General features: G+C 43.7%; 1 long non-coding RNA gene across 2 annotated transcripts; it reads left to right on the forward strand.

Annotated features, from left to right (window-relative positions):
- Positions 1–1,722: 1,722 nt before the first annotated feature.
- On the forward strand, positions 1,723–20,455 carry LOC122456510. Of its 2 annotated transcripts, XR_006275432.1 has the most exons (5): positions 1,723–1,750; positions 13,206–13,214; positions 14,284–14,287; positions 16,361–16,367; positions 20,354–20,455. It is a non-coding gene; the product is annotated as an uncharacterized LOC122456510 (long non-coding RNA). The 2 variants fall into 2 exon arrangements; XR_006275433.1 differs by lacking the exon at positions 16,361–16,367 and having other exon boundaries at positions 1,739–1,750; positions 20,339–20,455.
- Positions 20,456–24,071: the final 3,616 nt, after the last annotated feature.

Here is a 24,071-nt window from a genome sequence, read left to right on the forward strand (position 1 = left end):
GAAGGCAGCAGGGCAGAAGTAAGGGTGGCAATACCATACCATGCCATCCTTACTTCTGTGCTGCTGCTGGCAGCAGCTCTGCCTTCAGAGCTGGGCTCCCAGCCTGCAGCTACTGCTCTCCAGCTGCCCAGCTCTGAAGGCAGTGCCACCACAAGTAGCATCGTAGAAGTAAGGGTAGCAGTACCACAACCCCCCTACAATAACTTGCGACTCCCCCACAACTCCTTTTGGGGTCAGGACCCCTATAATTACAACACTGTGACATTTCAGATTTAAATAGCTGAAATCATGAAATTTATTATTTTTTAAAATCCTATGACCATGAAATTGACCAAAATGGGCCATTAATTTGGTAGGCTCCTATTTATAAACTAAAAGTCTAGTGTGTGTTCTGATGTGATCGTTGAACACCCAGCAAGACACTCTGCTAAAGGCAAGGCTGGCACAGCAGATTCTGTGCTAAATCTCGACATCTATGTCTGCCCTCTGTGAGAGATGGCTGCCAAGATAGGCAAAGTATTCTACATTTTCCAGTTCTTCTTTGTCAGTGTAGATCTTCCTGCCTGGGTCTGATGATTAACCAGTGACTGGCTGGTGGAGAGCTTTTGTTTTGCCGATGTTCAGAGTTAGCCCTAAGCTTTTGTAAGCTTCAGAGAACCAATTAAGGGTTGTTTGTAGATCCTCCTTTGAGTGTGCAACTACAGCACAATCATCTGCATACCGGAATTTGGTTATTGTGGCCGATATTAATTTAGTTCCGGCACAGAGACGAGAAAGGTTGAAGAGGTTGCCATCTGTCTGATATTGGATGCCAATGCCCTGTGGCAAATGGTCTTCGGTTAACATTTTCATAGCTGCTAAGGAAATGGAGAAAAGGGTGGTTGCCAGTACACAACCTTGTTTTACACCAGTTAGGACGACAAAGGCTCAGAGGTAGAGCCACTGCACAGAATGGAGGCAGTCATTTGGTCATGGCGGAGTCTTACAATGGTGATAAATTTGCTTGGACAGCCAAATTTTGACATGATTTTCCACAGAGCCTCAAGGTTGACAGATTCGAAGGCTTTGGTCAGATCGATAAAGACCATATACAGCTCTTGGTGTTGTTATTAACATTTTTCCTGGATCTGGCTGGCTGCGAAAATCATGTCGTGATGGTCTGAAGCTGCACTGGGACTCTGGGAGTACTTCCTCTGCAAGAGGGAGCTGGTGATTCTAGTAAGAATCTTCCCAGTGATCGAGAGAAGGGCAATGTCTTGATAGATGCCACAGTTGGCCCTGTCTCCCTTTTTGAAAATGGTGCCGATGTTAGCATTACGTAAGTCAGCAGAGATTTCTTTGGTGTGTCAGATTTTACGGAGCAGCAAATGAAGCTTGTTATCGGACTCCTCAGTCATCAAAGGACCCATAAAAAATACACACCTGTGAAAAGAAAAGGAGTACTTGTGGCACCTTAGAGACTAAAAATTTATTAGAGCATAAGCTTTCGTGAGCTACAGCTCACTTCATCGGATGCATCTCCGGATCGGATGCTGTAGCTCACGAAAGCTTATGCTCAAATAAATTTGTTAGTCTCTAAGGTGCCCCAAGTCCTCCTTTTCTTTTTGAGAATACAGATTAACACGGCTAACACGGTTAACACAGCTGCTACTCTGACACCTGTGAAAGAGATCATCCTCGACCTTGAGGGATCGCCGACACACACACATGCTGGGTGTTCAGCCAGATTCCATCCACTCTGCAGTTCAGAGTTGCTGCCCCTCAGCCATGAATTGGAACCGCTGTGTTGAAAATCTGTCTTCTCACAGCCCTTGTCTACACTAAAGGGAAAAGTCGATCTAAACTATGCAATTTGAGTTACATGAATAGCATAACTCAAGTTGACATAGCTTAGATCTACTTACCACGGGGTTCACACTACGCGACGTCAACCGCCGATTGCTCTCCCGTCGACTCCCCTTACTCTTCTCGATCAGGTTTCAGAGTAGCAGCCGTGTTAGTCTGTATTCGCAAAAAGAAAAGGAGTACTTGTGGCACCTTAGAGACTAACAAATTTATTAGAGCATAAGCTTTCGTGAGCTACAGCTCACTTCATCGGATGCATTTGGTGGAAAAAACAGAGGAGAGATTTATATACACACACACACAGAGAACATGAAACAATGGGTTTATCATACACACTGTAAGGAGAGTGATCACTTAAGATAAGCCATCACCAGCAGCAGGGGGGGGAAAGGAGGAAAACCTTTCATGGTGACAAGCAAGGTAGGTTAATTCCAGCAGTTAACAAGAATATCAGAAGTCACCTACTACAGGACAGGCCCAACAAAGAAAACAACAGAACGCCACTAGCCATCACCTTCAGCCCCCAACTAAAACCTCTCCAACGCATCATCAAGGATCTACAACTTATCCTGAAGGACGACCCATCACTCTCACAGATCTTGGGAGACAGACCAGTCCTTGCTTACAGACAGCCCCCCAAACTGAAGCAAATACTCACCAGCAACCACACACCACACAACAGAACCACTAACCCAGGAACCTATCCTTGCAACAAAGCCCGTTGCCAACTCTGTCCACATATCTAGTCAGGGGATACCATCAGAGGGCCTAATCACATCAGCCACACTATCAGAGGCTCGTTCACCTGCGCATCTACCAATGTGATATATGCCATCATGTGCCAGCAATGCCCCTCTGCCATGTACACTGGCCAAACTGGACAGTCTCTACGTAAAAGAATGAATGGACACAAATCAGACGTCAAGAATTATAACATTCAAAAACCAGTTGGAGAACACTTCAATCTCTCTGGTCACTCGATCACAGACCTAAGAGTGGCTATACTTCAACAAGTTTCAGAGTAGCAGCCGTGTTAGTCTATATTCGCAAAAAGATGAAGTGAGCTGTAGCTCACGAAAGCTTATGCTCTAATAAATTTGTTAGTCTCTAAGGTGCCACAAGTACTCCTTTTCTTTTTGCGTATACTTCAACAAAAAAGCTTCAAAAACAGACTCCAAGGAGAGACTGCTGAATTGGAATTAATTTGCAAACTGGATACAATTAACTTAGGCTTGAATAGAGACTGGGAATGGATGAGTCATTACACAAAGTAAAACTATTTCCCCATGGTATTTCTCCCTCCCACCCCACCCCCCACTGTTCCTTGATATTCTTGTTAACTGCTGGAATTAGCCTACCTTGCTTGTCACCATGAAAAGTTTTTCTCCTTTCCCCCCCCCGCTGCTGGTGATGGCTTATCTTAAGTGATCACTCTCCTTACAGTGTATATGATAAACCCATTGTTTCATGTTCTCTGTGTATGTATATAAATCTCCCCTCTGTTTTTTCTACCAGATGCATCCGATGAAGTGAGCTGTAGCTCACGAAACCTTATGCTCTAATAAATTTGTTAGTCTCTAAGGTGCCACAAGTACTCCTTTTCTTTCTTCTCGATCAGGTGGAGTACAGGAGTCGACAGGAGAGCAATTGGAGGTTGATTTAGCAGTCTTCACTAGATCCGCTAAATTGACTGCTGATGCATCGATCACCACAGTGTCGATCCTCTGGTAAGTGTAGACAAGCCCTGTCTATTTTTCTCTTTAGAGGAGCTGTAGGCTACATACCAAGCCATCCTTCTCAGCACCACAACTGTGAAACCCCTGCATGAGCTGACAAAGAACAGCTAATGCATTTTTCACACCTCTTGATGTCTTCTGTCTTCTTGTCACCACTCTTCTGTGTGCTGGCCTGGCACTATGCACCTCCCATGTGCCTGAAGTATAATTTACATCAGATGCTCTGCATGTGTGCCTGTGCGCTAAGAATGAATTATGTCAGAGGCTAGAGGAAGGGTTCACACTTGAGAACCTCAGTTTTCAAATAAAGTGGGAAAGGAGGAAGAACAAAGACCTTGCAATGCAAAATTATCTTTACAGCATAGAAATCTCTCCTGCAACAGCAGAGTCCATTTTAGGAAGTGTAGGAGTCCAATTCATACTCCCTTCCCCCTTTAAGCTAAGTGCCGTGGTAGAGTGATTGAATCCTCTGACTGTCTTGCACTTAGGCTCCTGTTTCAATCTCAGATAAATCCTACACTGGATTTTTATAACCAGCTGTCCACCTTGAAATTAAATGTTTCCTGTCTTATGCCCCCTATTACCACCTCCCTATAACTTGCCCTCTCCAACAAGGTTCAGATTTGCATGATCCTAAGCAAGAACAGGGACTGGACTGACCATGTGAGGAACTGGGTCCTATAGTCTCCCCCTCCTGCAGTCCTATTGCTGAAGGCCAATGTCACTGTCAGAAAGCAACTATTCTCTTTCCATTGTACCATTGCTGGAGAAAAAGATTAGGCTTTGAGCTGCCAGATAAGAGCAAGCCTGGTCACCCTTCAAAACATGACCCTGTCCGTTTCCATTGTGCTCATTTGTGTAGCTTGTGTGAAGAAGGCTAGCCCTGCCTCCTCACGTGAAATTAGTCCCTTTGATTTTTAGAGAGGAAGGATCTTCTTGTGGTTAAGGCTCTGACTTGGGACTGGGATCTGAATTTGACTTCTGGTTCTGCCACAGACTTCCTATGTGACCTTGAGCACATCACTTAATTGCTCCTTTTCTCTATTCCCTCACTTGTCCCATGGGGTGATAATAATTCCTTTGTCTGTCTTGCACATTTAGGGTGTAAACTCTTTGGGGCATGGTCTCTGTCTTAGCACATGTATGTACAGCACCTAGCACAATGAAGCCCTGATTTCAGGGAGGGCCTCTAGACAACACCACAATACACAAGATGATAAATTGATCCAAGACAGGAATCCACTCAGGCTACAAAGTGGCTGAATCTAGTTTTTGTTAAGATAGAAGAAGCCTTTCTTGATGTAGCAAAGTTAATTTATAGGTGGTCAATATGCATTCTAATTGCATGCTTTTTGCTGGAGAGATGAACTGGGTGAAAGGAGTTTGCAGTGGGAGAGTATAATTAGTTTCCACTTGGTTCCCACTGTAAATCATTTCTAAACATATACCAAATGCTATAGCTTGTCAATATAACTTCTAATAGTTAATGAGATGTCTTATCACGCTCTGGAGTTAATGTGATAAAAGCAAGTGTGTTTTCTACTCCATGTGGGTCTTTTTTCATTCTTTGTACAAATACTCTGCCCCTATATTCTTTTGTAATGCATTTGCTATAAATCTTGACAGTATTATTTTGTTTCTTGACCCTAATGCAGCACTGAGTGAGAATGGCCATTTCCCTACATTGGATGTTATCTATCTCTATTTTTAAAGGTTTCAGAGTAGCAGCCGTGTTAGTCTGTATCTGCAAATAGAAAAGGAGTAGTTAAGGCACCTTAGAGACTAACAAATTTATTTGAGCATAAGCTTTCGTGAGCTACAGCTCACTTCATCGGATGCATTGCAATGAATGCATTGCATCCGATGAAGTGAGCTGTAGCTCATGAAAGCTTATGCTCAAATAAATTTGTTAGTCTCTAAGGTGCCACAACTACTCCTTTTCTATTTTTAAAGTGAATCTATTGTCTGATCCTTGTGCTGGATTGACAGCCCTAGAGATGGAATCCTTTTTGCCCACAGCAGGGGCTGCAGCAAGCCAAACTTCCTCTTCCATTGCTCCAATAGTGTGCGCTTGAACTGAATGGAGAGAACTAGCCCTTAAGTAGGGATAGAAGGTCAGTATGCCCATTCAAACCTTGGGCTGCCCACTGATAATGTCAACACAGGCACCAAGTGCAATGGCAGTTCTTGTGATTATGGAGAAGTGGTTGGAGACCACAGACGTATTTTATATAGACCATTTACCAGCTAGAATCACGTTCCTGTGATATATTTCTTGGTTTCCTCTCATTTGTCTTTCCTGAACATATTTTTTGTGAGCTGAGTCCGTTTTTCTGGTTTCTTTTTCTATTTGAACAGAACCAACTAGGTAAAGTGCTACTCAGAATTTGTTTGAAGATTTATCCCAAACATTATTGGTTTAACTAGATGCATCTAGTTTTTGTTAAGATAGAAGTATGTGTATCCAACAGGATGATTTCAGATGTCACCGCATACTTCTGTTTACACTCAAAGGGTGTTTACACATCCAAGGATGTGAAAGTAATTTACAGTGTTAAGGAAGACTTGCACAATCCCCTTTTGAGAGCTGCAGGTCTTAGGGTCCTTGGAGGAGGAAAATGAAGCCAAAAAAGGTTAGCTCATCACTTTCCCAAGGTCTTATAGCAAGTCAATGCAGAACAGAGTTCTGGCTTGAAGTTCTGTTGTTCTAACTACTTTGCTTTGCTTTGAAAAGGGCATGGGTGGGGGAGCCCCCCCACACCTTTGGGGAGGCTAGCCCACAACCCCACCCCTTCTGCCTAAGGCCCCGCCCCCACAGCCGGAGGAGCCCTGGCCTGCCTGCCCCAGCCACAATTGCTCAATCCCTGGGCCGGCCTGGCTGCCAGCCCGTCCCTGCACTGGACAGAGCACTGGACTGCTGGCTGGAGCAGATCCCACACTGGCTTCAGGGAAGAGAGGGAGCAAGGGCGGGACCATGGCTTCAGTTAGGGGAGACTTAGCCTCCCCTGGCCTTTAATACCCACCACCCATGGACATTAGCAGGGCCATAGTCTCAGTCAGGAGATGTAGAGTAGTGTCATTGTCCTAGTAATTTCTTCCCTCAAGTACTTGAAAACAAAACAAAGCAGAGTTGAATGCAGAGCTGTTACCTCCCTCAACAAATTTCCTTCCTTTTTGAGAAGGCTTCCCTTGACCTGTCAGCCTTGATAAGACTGAAAAAAGTCCATAGAGTGATGCTGCCTTGTACCCTTGCAGCTGTTACAGGTGATAATGTAGTCGGATAGTTGGTAGCTTAGTGGGCTACCATAGTGGGAAGTTCATTGAGAAAACCCATGAGGATGTATATGGAGTGTCTGAGCTGCGTGAAATGCAGCTGCTCTTTATAACTGATATTTCTTCACCACAGCCTTTATTTTCTGGTGAAAAATGGAATCAGCTACCCAAATACGTACATAAATCACCTGTGCAGAGAGGGGGAAATCAACTAAAAGAAAATGGAGCTTAGAGAGAGCTTTTTAAATTAAATGTTTTTCTCCCCTTCTAAGAGCTGTGACTATCAAAGACAGGAATGTTTTGCTCAGCCCCACCCCATCTTTTTGGAAATAGAAGGATCTCTTTAAACCCTGACTGTCCAGGGTGCCTTTCCCAAACAGTTTGTGGTTGTCTATTTAGATGGAGTTGATATGTAATCTCTCTCATTGGCACACAACTTCTTCCTTCTTGATGCTTTTTTTTTAAAAAAAAAAAAAGCAAAGATCTATCATAAACACTTTTAGGGTCTGATCCAAAATCCATTGAAGTCAATAGGAGTCTTTCGATTGGGGCCAATGAGCTTTGGATCTGACTCTTGTACCTTATTTTAGAGCAGACTGATTTCATCTGAAGATCTCAAAGCACGTTTACAAAGATAAATGGATCAATCCTCACAATGCTGCCTGTGAAGTAAGATGCTATTATTAGTATTAACTCCATATTACAGAGGGGTAAACTGAGTCAGAGAGCGGTGAAGTGACTTAACGGGTCTTGTAACAAAGTCTCTGAGTCAACAAAGCACTTAAGCACCTGCACGAGTCCTGTGACGTCAATAGAAATTATGGACATGCTTATTAAGCATATTGATGAATCAGGGCCAAAATGGAGATCTCAGTACTCCCATTTAAACCACTAGCAAAGAATTTCTCTGCTTTCAATACAATCTCCTAAAGTTTTTAGAAGTTGGTCACTGAGTTGTATGTATGTAAATTACTGTGTATTGGTGTAAGGGACTCACATAGTTGGAACTCTATTTTGGAAATTACTTATGTATAATATTAAACATAAATGGATACAGTATATGCCTTATACCCACCTGCCCTTTTCCTTCTTTTACTTTTTCTTTGCTTCCCAAGTCTGCAAAAGCATTAGGCTGCTGATCCTCTTTGCAGCTACTTCTCTGGTTGAAAGAAATGTAGATTGGATTGTTCCTTTACTTCAAAGGCTCCAGCAGGCATACAGGAGGAAAGGTACTTCAAGTTATTCCTGGGGAACTGTGTTACCAGGAAAATGCTTCAGTGTTTCAGAAAACATTTTGTACTGCAAACCTTTCTACCTGCAAAATGTATTTATCCATTTTGATCTTGACAATTAAGCACGACAAAGGATTTTTATGTTTGAACCAAGTTAAAAATACAACAGCAAAATGTCTTTTGTAGAATAAAGCATTCAAAGATAGATGCTTTTCCTCATTTCCCCCTCCCTCCAATGACAACCACAAAAGCTATTCAAGAACTGCACCTCTTACAGAATATGAGACCCCTAGAAACCCTATCCATATATTCTATTCAGAAGCAAATCTGCTTATCCAGCATCCACATTCTCTTTTCCTTTTGCCCTCTTCATTATGAAGGGACTTAAGTACATGCATAGAAACAAAATTATTGGTTCTCTTGAATTTATCTGTTTCTGCCGCTTCTCACCCACCACCAAAAGTATTTCTAAAACCCCATCATTTCATAAATATAGAATCTTGCTATTAACAGTGCATAGGTTTCTATTCATGTGTAAACTCTGTCATTTTCTTAGAGATGTAACAATGTTGTGCAGGGGACAAAACTGTCTCTGGGGGTGGTGTGAGATTATCGTATGAACTCCTGCAGGAACTGAAGGCCATCCCAGACCTCATGCTTTTCCATTCCAAGTGCATGGTACACATCTTTGACCTTGCCTTCTCTATCACTAATACATAATAGGCACACTGTATATTAAAAACAAAAGACACACCCTAATAAAAGAGGATGCTCCACTGCACAAGCTTCTCTTGCTGGGGAGAGGGAGAAAGAACAAACAATGTGTGGCAGTTCTGTAGTCACATTACATAATGCACCACTGGCAGGCACTCAGCTACTACGGTGATGAGTGTGGTATAAGAACCTATATAAAATAAAACAGAATTTTCACAGGAGCTGCTCAAAATGTTGCCACTTTATCAGCATGCAGCAGTCAGTAATGTCAATCTCTCATTAATATTTTAAAATATAAAGACAGTCTAAATCTGTAATCTATGGGATGAATCTAGCGCAATGCTCTGGCACTAGAGCGGTGATAACAATATTGCATTTATATATTCTTTACATTCTTTGGATTTATAAAACAGCATTTAGACACAACAAATCCTGCATCTTGGCATGGGGATTAGACTAGATGATCCTTGCGGTCCTTTCTAAGGCTATGATTAACAAGAGGCACCTTTCTAAATGACCTAGATGTCTCTGAAAAATACTTAAAAATATAATATATGTATATGTAATAAACCATCATTGTATATGATATCTTGCATCTAAGTGGATCCCAAAGCATGTTACAAACCCTAACTGACTACACTCTTTGAAGAAGGGTCACTACAAAAATTAATTCCCCCCTGCTGATACTCACACCTTCTTAAAAAAGAAAAGGAGTACTTGTGGCACCTTAGACTAACAAATTTATTTGAGCATAAGCTTTCATGAGCTACAACTCACTTCTTTGGATGCATGCAGTGGAAAATACAGTGGGTAGATTTATATACACAGAGAACATGAAACAATCGGTGATACCATACACACTGTAAAAAGAGTGATCAGGTAAGGTGAGCTATTACCAGCAGGAGAGCGGAGGTGGGGGGGGGGACCTTTTGTAGTGATAATCAAGGTGGGCCATTTCCAGCAGTTGACAAGAACCTGTGAGGAACAGTAGCAGGGGGAGGGGTGGGGGAAATAAACGTGGGGAAATAGTTTTACTTTGTGTAATGACACATCCACTCCCAGTCTCTATTCAAGCCTAAGTTAATTGTGTCCAGTTTGCAAATTAATTTCAATTCAGCAGTCTCTCCTTGGAGTCTGTTTTTGAAGTTTTTTTGTTGAAGAATTGCCACTTTTAGGTCTCAGAGTAGCAGCCGTGTTAGTCTGTATTCGCAAAAAGAAAAGGAGAACTTGTGGCACCTTAGAGACTAACAAATTTATTTGAGCATAAGCTTTCATGAGCTACAGCTCACTTCATCAGATGCATTTCATCCAATTCATGCAATTCATCGGATGCATCCAATGAAGTGAGCTGTAGCTCACAAAAGCTTATGCTCAAATAAATTTGTTAGTCTCTAAGGTGCCACAAGTTCTCCTTTTCTTTTTACTTTTAGGTCTGTAATCGAGTGACCAAAGAGATTGAAGCATTCTCCGACTGGTTTTTGGATGTTATAATTCTTGACATCTGATTTGTGTCCATTTATTCTTTTACACAGAGACTGTCCAGTTTGGCCAATGTACATGGCAGAAGGGCATTGCTGGCACACGATGGCATATATCACATTGGTAGATGTGCAGGTGAACGAGCCTCTGATAGTGTAGCTGATGTGATTAGGCCCTATGATGGTGTCCCCTGAATAGATATGTGGACAGAGTTGGCAATGGGCTTTGTTGCAAGGATAGGTTCCTGGTTGTGTGGTGTGTGGTTGCTGGTGAGTATTTGCTTCAGGTTGGGGGGCTGACTGTAAGCAAGGACTGGCCTGTCTCCCAAGATCTGTGAGATCTGGGGGTCATCCTTCAGGATAGGTTGTAGATCCTTGATGATGCGTTGGAGGGGTTTTAGTTGGGGGCTTAAGGTGATGGCTAGTGCCATTCCGTTATTTTCTTTGTTGGGCCTGTCCCGTAGTAGGTAACTTCTGGGTACTCTTCTGGCTCTGTCAATCTGTTTCTTCACTTCAGCAGCTGGGTATTGTAGTTGTAAGAATGCTTGATAGAGATCTTGTAGGTGTTTGTCTCTGTCTGAGGGGTTGGAGCAAATGCAGTTGTATTGTAGAGCTTGGCTGTAGACAATGGATTGTGTGGTGTGGTCTGGATGAAAGCTGGAGGCATGTAGGTAAGTATTGCGGTTGGTAGGTTTCCGGTATAGTGGGGTGGTTATGCGACCATCGCTTATTAGCACCGTAGTGTCCGGGAAGTGGATCTCTTGTGTGGACTGGTCCAGGCTGAGGTTGATGGTGGGATGGAAATTGTTGAAATCATGGTGGAATTCCTCAAGGGCTTCTTTTCCATGGGTCCAGATGATGAAGATGTCATCTATGTAGCGCAAGTAGAGTAGGGGCATTAGGGGACGAGCTGAGGAAGCGTTGTTCTAAGTCAGCCATAAAAATGTTGTTGTTCTAAGTCAGTTGGCATACTGTGGGGCCATGAGGGTACCCATAGCAGTGCCGCTGATTTGAAGGTATACATTGTCCCCAAATGTGAAATAGTTATGGGTGAGGACAAAGTCACAAAGTTCAGCCACCAGGTTAGCCATGACATTATCGGGGATACTGTTCCTGATGGCTTGTAGTCCATCTTTGTGTGGAATGTTGGTGTAGAGGGCTTCTACATCCATAGTAGCTAGGATGGTGTTTTCAGACTGGACTTCTACATAGAGTGCTTCCGCCGATTGCACGAGCTGAAATTGTGGAAAAGCAGCATCACTTGCCCCATAACCTCAGCCATGCAAAACACAATGCCATCAACAGCCTCAGAAACAACTCTGATATCATAATAAAAAAGGCTGACAAAGGAGGTACTGTCGTCATCGTGAGTAGGTCAGAATATGAACAAGAGGCTGCTAGGCAGCTCTCCAACACCACTTTCTACAAGCCATTATCCTCTGATCCCACTGAGGTTCACCAAAAGAAACTACACCATCTGCTCAAGAAACTTCCTGAAATAGCACAAGAACAAATCTGCACAGACACACCCCTAGAACCCCAACCAAGAGTATTCTGCTACCCAAGATCCATAAACCTGGAAATCCAGGACGCCCCATCATCTCAGGCATTGTCACCCTGACAGTAGGATTGTCTGCCTATGTAGACTCCCTCCTCCAGCTCTATGCTACCAGCACTCCCAGCTATCTTCAAGGCACTACTGACTTCCTGAGGAAACTACAATCTATTGGTGATCTTCCTGAAAACACCTGCTACTCTGAAACCTGTCGCACCTTCTTGTTAACTGTTTGAAATGGGTCACCTTGATTACATTGGCCTCATTAGCACTACAAAAGTGATTTTCACCCCTTCTTGTCAAGTGTTGAGAATAGCCCATTTCCTCCTTAATTGAATTGGCTCTTTAGCTCTGACCCCCCATTTAGTAAGGCAACTCCCATCTTTTCATATGCTCTGTATTTATACCTCTCTACTGTATTTTCCACTCTATGCATCTGATGAAGTGGGTTTTAGCCCATGAAAGCTTATGCTCAAATAAATTTGTTAGTCTCTAAGGTGCCACAAGGACTCGTCATTGTTTTTGCTAATACAGACTAACATGGCAACCACTCTCAAACCTGTCACTCTTTGAAGTGTTGTCCAATGATTAGATCAAGGGACTGGCAGTCTAGTTTTTAGGTTCTTTTTTGTTTATCTTGTCACTGGCCTCTGGCACCTCACCTACTCATTATGATTCCATTTATCCATGAGAAAAATGGGTATTTTCCTATCGTGTCTGGTCACCATTTAAAAAGTCTGTATTTGCCCACATGTATCACTTAGTGGTACCTAAGGTAATCACAATTCTTTCCTGTTCTAAGTAAAGCATAGTAGCTATTGGCACATACTGACTTAATGGTGATTGCTATACTTCAGTGTTGTGACGCTTTAGACCAGGGGTGGGCAATAATTTTCACAGGGGGGCCACTCCACGATCTTTGGTAAGTTGTCACAGGCAGCACATTTCTTCCATATTAATGGATGGGTGCGAGGTCTGGGAAATAGTTTGGGTGCAGGAAGGGGCTCCGGGCTGGGGCAGAGTGTTGGGGTGCAGGAGAGGGTGAGGGGTGTGGGTTCTGGGAAGTAGTTTGGGTGCAGGAGGGGGCTCCGGACTGGGACAGAGTGTTGGGGTGCAGGAGGAGGAGCAGAGTATGGGAGGGAGTTTGGGTGCAAGAGAGGGTTCTGACCTGGGGCAGGGGGTTGGGATGCTGGAGGGATTGCGAGGTGCAGGCTCTGGCCCGGAGGCACTTACCATAGGTGGTTCCCAGCCAGCGGCGCAGCAGGGCTCAGGCAAGCTGCCTGCCTGCCATAGCCCCATGCCACTCCTGCAAGCGGCTGCAGCCAGCTGCTGCTGGTACATCTCTGTGCACCCCTTGGAGGGAGGGGGGCAGCGTGTGTCTGTGCATACGCGAACGCTTCCCCTGCAGTTCCCATTGGCCTAAGGCCAGCCCTGTGGTGATGCCCAGCAGCCTAATGCTCTAGGGGACGCAGTGCTTGCTTTATGAACGTGAAGAATGAAGTCATGGCTTGGGACAATACATGGCTGTTTGTACTCCAAGGGAACTCCCATTCCTTTTCTTTTCTTGGCTTTTTTTTTTTTTAAAGTTTAGGAGCATCTAAAGCAACCTCTTTCCCATCAGCTCAGTATTTGTTCTCTGTGACATGCTGTGGCTGAACTGAATTCAAAATGGAAGCTGCCTCCAGAAAGCAGCAACCTCCGACAAATGCAAAGGTGCAGGACACAGAAAACAAAATCAACAGTTAGATAGCTATATACACTGTGCATGGTAATGAACTCTAAATATTAATGGTAGAATCCAGATTCTTTCATACTATGTATGACTGGGTGACTACCCCCACATTCACCCTGCAGGGTTTAATGCAGGTCAGATGATCTAATTAACCCAATAGGCAGCGGATTAAGGAGGCTAAACTGGGCAGGAATTGGTGGGGCCTATAAAGCCCAGGAACTGAAAGGAGAAGAGGCTACTGGGAAAAGGCAGACACTCCCAGGAGACAGGAAAGAGCGAGTGGAGACTGCATATGGCGGTCACTCCCTAGGAAGAGGGAGGAGGTTTGGGAACCAGTAGCTCAGGAAGAAGAGGGGAGCCAGTGGTAGGAAGAAGCCTAGGGATGGAGTAGTGAGGCCAGAGGGAGAAGGCCCAGACTGCTGAGCTGCGGGTCCCTGGGCTGGAACCCAAAGTAGAGGGTGGGTCTAGGTTCCCCTACCAGCCACTGGGTGAATGGCACTGAGGCAGTGACCAAGAGGACTGCCTAGGACTATTGAGGGCTAAACCTCATCTGGAAGGGGGGAATGTGGACAGTGACACGACCTGGAGGGCCGAGCCATGAAGAGGACACTGCAGTTCCTGAGGATGAGGGAGGAGTGACAGGTGCACAGAGTGATGGAAGCGGATGCGGGAGCGTTGGCCTTGAACTAATCCCTAGAGTAGCACGAGGAGGCGCCAGTCCGGTGGTGAGTGGTGCACCCCATGACACTATATGGGATACTCTGACCCCAGTCTCTTGGGAGTGATTCCTTTACATTTGTTGGAGCTTGAAGTCTTCAAATTTTGTTATTTCATAGTTTTGTGTTCAATGACTTGTGCTTCTGCAAAGTTTGACAGCTTGTAAGATGAAAGTCTTCCATTTAACTACTGAACAGATTAACAACAGACATTTACAGTGCCACCTTTTTCTGTGCCACTCGGCTAATATAGCTCAACCTTGACTTGGAGGGAACACTTCTTGAACTGAAACAGCACTTCAGTCTCCTTGCCCTTTCAGCCCTCAGTCTCTTCGCTGAGACAACAACAACCGAACGCCACTAGCCATCACCTTCAGCCCCCAACTAAAACCTCTCCAACGCATCATCAAGGATCTACAACCTATCCTGAAGGACGACCCATCACTCTTACAGATCTTGGGAGACAGACCAGTCCTTGCTTACAGGCAGCCCCCCAATCTGAAGCAAATACTCACCAGCAACCACACACCACATAACAGAACCACTAACCCAGGAACCTATCCTTGCAACAAAGCCCGTTGCCAACTCTGTCCACATATCTATTCAGGGGATACCATCAGAGGGCCTAATCACATCAGCCACACTATCAGAGGCTCGTTCACCTGCGCATCTACCAATGTGATATATGCCATCATGTGCCAGCAATGCCCCTCTGCCATGTACATTGGCCAAACTGGACAGTCTCTACGTAAAAGAATGAATGGACACAAATCAGACGTCAAGAATTATAACATTCAAAAACCAGTTGGAGAACACTTCAATCTCTCTGGTCACTCGATCACAGACCTAAGAGTGGCTATACTTCAAAAAAGCTTCAAAAACAGACTCCAACGAGAGACTGCTGAATTGGAATTAATTTGCAAACTGGATACAGTTAACTTGGGGTTGAATAGAGACTGGGAATGGATGAGTCATTACACAAAGTAAAACTATTTCCCCATGATATTTCTCCCTCCCACCCCACCCCCCACTGTTCCTCTGATATTCTTGTTAACTGCTGGAATTAGCCTACCTTGCTTGTCACCATGAAAGGTTTTCCTCCTTCCCCCCCCCCCAATGCTGGTGATGGCTTATCTTAAATGATCACTCTCCTTACAGTGTGTATGATAAACCCATTGTTTCATGTTCTCTGTGTGTGTGTATATAAATCTCTCCCCTGTTTTTTCCACCAAATGCATCCGATGAAGTGAGCTGTAGCTCACGAAAGCTTATGCTCTAATAAATTTGTTAGTCTCTAAGGTGCCACAAGTACTCCTTTTCTTTTTGTGAATACAGACTAACACGGCTGCTACTCTGAAACTTCGCTGAGACTGACAGCAAAGGGGCCATCAATGGTTGTGATTTATTGATATGGACACTTGTTCATTAGAAACCAGAGGGAGATTGCTAGTTCACACTTATGTAGAACACTGAACCATCATCAAAACCACAATGTGTGTGTGTGGTGGGGGCGGGGTGGCAGAAATCTAAGGGAGAAAGGAGTTCAGGTGAGAGGACAGTTTCTCAAAGAGAAACTATTAAAGGCACAACTATAATCTATCCTGATGTGAAGGAAAGGTAGTAATAGACCAATATATGTCAATCAGGAGCTCTTTAATTACCTGAAAATCAGGAAGAAATCCTACAAAAAGGAAACATGGATGAATCACTAAGGAGGCGTACAAACGAATAACCCAAGCATATAGGGACAAATCAGAAAGGCTAAGGCGCAAAATGAGTTACACTAGCAAGGGACATAAAAGGCAATAAGAAGAGCGATTTTTAAATACATTAAGACCAAGAGAGAGAACAAGAGTTATGTAGGTCACCTATGTAGCAGGGAAGAAAAGCTAATGACTTATGACATCAAGAAGGCTGAGGTATTTAATACCTGTTTTGCTTCAGTCTTCACTAAAAACATTAATGGTGACCAGATACTCAATACAATATTAACAACAAGGGGGAAGGAATATAAGCCAACATAGGGAAAGAACAGGTTAAATAATCCTTAGAGAAGTTAGATGTTTTCAGGTTGACAAGATCTGATGTAATGTAAGCAGGGGAATAGTCCCGCTATTGTGGGGAACTTTCCTGGCTTCTGCACTATCCCGGTGAAGTGAGCTAGCGAAAGGATCTGAGTCCTCGCTCCCACTTCCTTTACCTCCCTGCCTCCTAAGGCCTCCCTGCCCTTGAGGACTCCCCTTCCACTCTCCTGTCTGGTGGAGTCCTCGTAACCCCAACAAGGCTGGACCCAGGATTCCTGGGGGGCTCGACCCCCAACCCTGCTGTGGTCACCTAGGACAGGGGCTAGGGTGTCCCCACTCCGGGCTACTCTCTCTGCACTGGGCACTTCTCTGACCCACTGACCATTACATATAAATTAAAGCAAATACAAGTTATTTAATCAACAATTAATTTTAAAAAGAATAAGGAAAAATGGGAAAGGTTAAAGGAAACACATCAACCCACTCCGTGGCAGGGAACATCATAAACAGTGTCTCTGGAACGTCCGGGCAGTTCACTTGAGTCTTCTTCTCAGGCTCTGGCTGTGCTGTAGAGATGCTGTGGGTTGGACACTTGCTCTGGTGGTGGCCACACGCTCTCAGGCTCTAAGTGGTAGGGCCCTTCTTCCCAGTGTCGCCCCACATGCCCTCTGCCTATGGTTGCTGCAGCTCTGCTCCCAGGACAGGTCTGCTCTGCAGGCTGCTTCTGTGACTCTGCTCCCAGCACTGACCTGCTTCGTGGGCTGCTTTTCTGGCCCCTCTGGCTCTGGTTGCTGCAGATCTCCTCCCAGGGCAAGTCTGCTCTCTCTGAGCTGTGCCTCTGGCTTTGGGGCTTCAGCTCTGCTCTGCTCCCCAGCTCAGCTCAGGCCCCTGCTTTCTCCTTAGCTTGGCCCCACTCTGTCCGACCCAGGCAAATCCAGCTCACATGGAGGATGGGACCCCCCTGGCCTCCTGACTCCCGGATTAGCCTGCCCGCCCTGTCATTCAGGCTGACCTGGAACATTGGCCTCTCCCCATTGTTCCTGGGGGCTGTCAGTCTCAGGGTCCTGATTCCCCGTCAACCCTTCCCCCTTTTTAGTACTGGGAGCTAGCAACTAAAACACCCTCACTGAATGTTAGTAAGGGGGCAACAGTCCCCTAACACTAAGGTATTTAAGGAACAAGCTGAAGCAATCTTGGAACAGTCAGCAATTATCTTCAAGAACTCATGGAGGACGGGTGAGATCCCACAAGACTGTAGAAGGGCAAACATAGTACCTATCTTTAAAAAGGGGAACACAATCACCCAGAGAAGCAGTCCACTTAACTTTGGTACCTGGAAAGATTAATCAAATTAATCAATACCTAGGGGATAATAGGGTTATAAGAAATAGCCAGTATGGATTTATCAAGTACAAGGCATGCCAAACCAACTTAATTTCCTTCTTTGACAGGGTTACTGGCCTACTGCATAGGGAGAAAGCAGTAGACATGATGTATCTTGATTTTAGTAAGGCTTTTGGCACAGTCCTCCATGGTATCCTCACAAGCAAACTAGGGAAATGTGGTCTAGATTACATCACTATAAAGTGATGGCCCTACTATTTGAAAGACCGTACTCTAAGAATAGTTATCAATGGCTTGCTGCCAGACTGGGTGGCCTTAGTTGTGGGGCCCCACAGGGGTCAGTCATGGGTTTGGTACTAATGAATATTTTCCTTAATGACTTTTAAAATGGAATGGAGCATGTGCTTAGGATGTCCACATGACATCAACCTGGGAGGGGTTGCAAGCACTGTGGAGGATAGGATTAGAATTCAAAATGACCAGACAAATTGGAAAATTGGTCTTGCCAACAAGAGGAAATTCAATAAAGATAAGTGAAAAGTACTGTAATTAGGAAGAAAAAATCAAATGCACAACCACAAAATGCAGAGTAACTGCCTCTGGGTAGTATTACTGAAAAGGCTCTAGGCGTTATAGTGGATCACAAATTGCATATGAGTCAACAATGTGATGTGGTTGCAAAAAAGGCTAATATAAGTCTAGAGAATATTAACAGGAGTGTTGTATGTAAGACACAGGATGCAACTGTCCTGCTGTACTCATCACTGGTGAGGTCTCAGCTGAAGTACTGTGTCCAACAGGGCACCACACTTCAAGACATATGTGGACAAATTGGGGAGAGTCTAGAGGAGAGTAACAAAAATGATACAAGGTTTAGAAAAGCTGACCCATGAGGAAAAAAATCTGGGCACATTTAGTCTTGAAAAAAAAAGGCTGAGGGGAGACCTGGTGAGTCTTCAAATATGTGAAGGGCTGTTACAAAGAGGAGAGTGATCAACTGTTCTCCATGTCCACTGAAGGTAAGGCAAGAAATCATGGGCTTAATCTTCAGCAAAGGAGGTGTAGGTTAGATATTAGGAAAATCTTTGTAACTCTAATGGCACTTAAGCTCTGGAACAGGCTTTCAAGACAGGTTGTGGAATCCCCATCATTGGAGGCTTTTAAGAACAGGTTGGATAAACACCTGTCAGGGATTATCTAGGTTTATTTTGTCCTGCCTCAGCCTAAGGGGTTGACTTGATGGCTTCTCAAGGTCCCTTCCAGCCCTATATTTTTATGATTCTATGTTATGGTTATTATTAGTTATTTGTGTTGTGCTAGTACAGGAGCCTCAGGCGTGGACCCAGTACCCTTTTGTGCTAGGTGCTGTACCAACAGAGAACAAAAAGATGATCTCTGAACCCTAAAGCTTAAACTGTCAGTCATTATCAACTTCAGGGGGGCCTAGAGGTGGAAAGCTTCATACCTAACACCCTGCTTCCTGTAGTGTCCACCCCAATTTTTTGTTGTTTCTTTTAGTGGGCCCCATAGTCACCATGTGAATCAGCTGTTGTGTAAAGGACATAGGGTCTAGCTATAGAGTCACCCTCTGTATTGGAAAACAGGACTCTGCACTGCAGGGATAGTGAGCTGCCTGCAGTGAACAGCAGAATCTAGTCTCAGTTGTATTTGGAGTTATGTAGTCCTTAAATAAAACAGAATTGAGTTGTTAAATTCAAGCTCTCTTTGCTTTAACACAACAAATAACCTTGCTACTGGCACTGAAAGTAAGCTGTGGATAATGGCAATAAGAAAGAATTGCAAAAGAAGAGTGAGACTGTTATTTCCAATGAAATTCTATGGGGAAAATCTATTTATGTTAAGATTATGAAATTGCATATTTTTTCAAAAACTAGCTTTCAGCAGAAGAGGATAAATGGAGATGAGTGGCTGATTCAGGTATTGAGAAATTAGCACTGAGGTTTTCTGTTGCACCCTGTCATATCCCTATAGACTTACTGCAACAGGAAAATTTGAAAGCATTAAGTGAAGTTGTTGGAATGAAGTGTTCTGTTGTAAGGGCTAAAGAACAGGTTTTTTTTTGTTGGTCCCTTATTTTACTGTTCACCTCTTGTTATGCCATGGCAGGGAAAGAGAAAAACAGGCATATGGAAAACCCGCCAACTTGTGCCTGCCGCTTATTCTTGCACTACTATGGTACAAGGATTTACTATACAGTAATAAATGGTATATGAATATCTTGCATTTATATTGCACCTTTTTATTTCCAGATTCCAAAATGCTTTGAAAACGATGGGACTTGATTGTTCTCTCACATTAGTTTTACACTCCATTGATTTCATTGGAGTTATTCCTGATTTACACTGGTGGAGTGAAATCACAATTAGACCTTTGATATGTAAAAATGACTTATCTTGCCCACTGAAGCACAGCTGAGAACAAGTGTGTCAGTGGAGCAGCAGTCCGTAGCATTGCAAAACTGTTTAGGACAGGAAGTGAAATGAATTCTGTGTCTCATAGAAAATGCCGGGTGCTTTTAGAAAGGTAGAATGCAATAAGCCACAACTACAATTTTACTAGGATACCTAGTTTAAACACCCTCCCCTCCCAGTTCAATGTTTTCCTTGGAATCTCAGGCATCAGACCCTTGGGTTAACATCTCATATGAAAGAGGACAATTCTATCACAGTGCTGGTGGCCGGAGGAAGATGACTAAGGGAACATCATCATTCAGTAAGCGCCTCAATAAGACCCACACTTTGTGCCGTCGCTGCGGATCCAAGGCATACCATCTCCAGAAATCCACCAAGTGCTGGAACTGACAGCCACTTATAAAAGCATCATCCTGCAGCCACCCGGTCTTCTTTGGAATTCGGCTATGCAAGTAGTGATGACCCTGCATGTTCTTTGTGAGGATTAGATTCTGAACTCTTATGGTTCCTCTTTGACAAAAGTAAAACCCCCTACAAAACAGAGGCAAGGTAATATTTTTTCCTTTTATTTATTTATGAAAGATACATTAACTATGAATTATGTCTACTAATAATACTATGATAAGTGGCTTCAGTTATGCTATGTGGACATTTTGCTGTTCTAGTTCAATTTCTGCTACTCACAGCCAATCAGGAACCAATTCCTCCTCTTCCTGCTTCAGGTAAACATCACAGGGCTTATTTAGAAGCAGGGAAAGAGGAGGTGTTGGTTCCTGAGGGGCTGTTTTGCTAGAAGCGACAATTAACTAACCATCTGTGGTTTAACAGCTGTGTCTCTTTCTTGTGAATCATAAACAGTTCTTTAACGTTAGGCTTGTAATGGGGACAGTGAGCGAATGAGGAGGCAATTTTGAACTTGAAAGTTGGTCTCAGTGTTGTCTTTCTAGGATCTTCAGTTTTGTTTAGGTTAAAACAGGGCCATTCAAACAATACAAAAAGCTTCCTTAAAAATGGTGATGGATGCTAAGGGAAAATGGGGCGACAATTTTCTTATGGGATGATTCTTCATTTCCTAGTCTGTGTGCAATGGAACCTCCATTGCACACCCTGATGCTCCGCCACAAATCCCCCAAAGCTGCAAGAACCTCCTGGTAAATCTTTTGTTTCAAAAATGTCAAATCAAAACATTTAATTTTGGGGGAGGGGAGGGTGTTTTTAGTATTGTATGGTCATGTGAGCTTTTTTTTACAAAAATTCACACATTTTTCAGTTGACCTGCATCCGCAATTTTTGGCACAAAAAAAATTTTTTTAATGAAAAATTTTCACCCGAGTCCCAGCCCTGCCTCCTTCCTCTCTACAGTGCTTGGGACGATTACTGCAGAATACTACAGTGCTGACAATAAAATTTAGGAAGGCCTGACAATACTTCTCCAGGCCTCCCTCCTAGGGACAGCCTTTTTTTAAGGTCCTTTGGCTATAGCTTCAGGCCAGTGTTTTCAATAATGGCTAGTAGTTTTTTTTATTTTATTTTAATGTTTCGGGTGCTTCAGATTTTGGTAGGCCAACATGAGAAACCCTGGGCCTGATTTTCAGCAAGTGCTGAGCACACCCAGCTCCAACAAAAGATCTCTAATGGCCAAGAGCACCTCTTGCTCCTTTGCCTTCTTCTGCATTGGAGCTGAACAGAATGCCTACTTGTGTTTAACGTTTGAGCCTACAGAGAATTCTTAAATAAATATGATCCATTCCTGTTATTTGACTGTAGTAATAATGCTCTTCCTAAAAGAATACTGAAAGCACAGTAAAAACTTCTTACTGGCCTTTCATGCTATGTAATTTGAGGACTATTTTCATATTTGTACCCAGTATGCTTAAAGTGTTTCCGCATTTGAGACACAAGAGAACACTCTTTACAACCCTGCATGGATGAATTGGATACAGGAATAAGCAGGTTTCAGAGTAGCAGCCGTGTTAGTCTGTATTCGCAAAAAGAAAAGCAGTACTTGTGGCACCTTAGAGACTAACAAATTTATTAGAGCATAAGCTTTCGTGAGCTACAGCTCACTTCATTGGATGCATCGGATGCATCCGATGAAGTGAGCTGTAGCTCACGAAAGCTTATGCTCTAATAAATTTGTTAGTCTCTAAGGTGCCACAAGTACTGCTTTTCTTTTTAGGAATAAGCAGGTATGTCTTCCCTGGAGCATGTGGAGGGGGCAGGGAATTGGCTGAGCCTTGGTTCCTCCCCCAACATGATGGGCAGCACAGAAGTGAGGATATTAATTTGTTGTAGGTATGGACCAGCAACAAATGATTACCATCCTTCCACAGGAGCATGGGAGAAAGAAGGAGAGGGTTGTTTCTCCCTGTGCCATCATTACTTTCCTAGGATGCTGCTTGGACACTGTAGCTACATGCTCCCGTTACCATGGACTTTAAGCATACTGGGTACAAATATGAAAATAGTGAAACTGCTTATATGAATAGCTGCTACTCAACTTGAGTAAGCGTTGCAGATTTGGGCCTTGGCCATGAAAAAAACTTCTTACTGGCCTTTCATGCTATGTAATTTGAGGACATATTTTCCTTAATGAAAATACTTCAGAAAGGTTTGTAAATGAACTTAAAAGGTGGCGAAAGGCATCAGATTGAGAGCCTTAAGGGGCACTTCCTCCACAGGCCCTGGAAGCAGCAGGGCAAGCTTCACCACTCTGTGTACCAATCTGTGTCAAGCCTCATATGGAGAGACCATTTCTCAGTTTAAAACAATAGTAGAGGCTCCTACAGCCATTGATTCCTTGGGCACTCTGCTGAGACTTCCAGCAAAGGTGCCATATGTGATGGTGCTTTTTATGCCTGGGCATTTGGTCTGAGATCTCCAACTGGTTTCATGTAAACCCTCCCACAGCCATCAGCTTGACAAAAGAGGTCGATTTTCAAAAGGGTACATGGGGATTTAACCTTGTGATTCCCACCACTATCGCTGCAAACCACTCTGCTCAGTCCTCATTTATCAGTGAAGGAATGCAGCCGGAAAGCAATATAGCCTAATAGCTCTGCGCATTTGTGCATCTAAGATTTTGCTGGTGCCCTGCAGTGAATCTGCATTCCCATATCCCATTGTACTATTTTTTTTTCTACTCAAAGTCCTCATTGTGCACAATTCTCTTTGGGCCATAGGGTACTAATCCTTGATGACCCAGTTGTTTTCACAGGCAAAGAGCACCATCCATCCCATTTTAAAATCATTTGTGATTTAGCTGTTTCCACCTTTGTGCTCCTTGTCCCATAGTCTTTACTGCTGGGTATATATGCACTCATCCCACTCATTGATCATGTCAATAATAGCTTCATCTTTGCCATGGCAGAGAGTCTCTAGGCACTCATGGTGCTATTACTTCATGTACCAAACACAGCGGGCATTCCTTCTTCCTCTGACTTTTTGTCCTTTCTGCTTGAGCATTTTGTGTGAAAGCACTGGGCAGCAAAGAAAGACTCCAGGTCACCTATTTGCCATGTAGCAACACTAACATCCTTGAACGGCACAATGAGATGATGGCATTTGCTCCTGAGCAAACTGACTTAGATCAGCTAAGGTCCTCCCTCTTTCCCCCTGTGACTTTCTCAGTGTGGAATATGGCATGCCCAGGGCATGAAGGAAGACTGATGTATCCTCAAAGACTATTGGGAAGGAACTACACAAAGAATGGTCTGATAGCAGCTGGTATTAATAGCCAGGGGAATAAACCAGTTAAAATACGTTGTTGTTTTTGTTTGGAAGGGGCTGTTGGTATTTACCACACCTCTTCTGCCATCAGTCGACTGAGAATTCACTGTGGTATTAAAAGTGAAGAAGCACAAGTTCACTCCTGTTGCACTCAGTCAAAGTCAGTGGAATTACACCACAGGACTTTGGCCCAACAAGCCTGACTGTCAAACTTTATTTGCTGTAAATGAATTTAGGAGCCCAAAACAGGTACTTGAGCAT

This window comes from Dermochelys coriacea, chromosome 13, assembly GCF_009764565.3.
Source record: "Dermochelys coriacea isolate rDerCor1 chromosome 13, rDerCor1.pri.v4, whole genome shotgun sequence".
Taxonomy (NCBI): Eukaryota; Metazoa; Chordata; order Testudines; family Dermochelyidae; genus Dermochelys; species Dermochelys coriacea.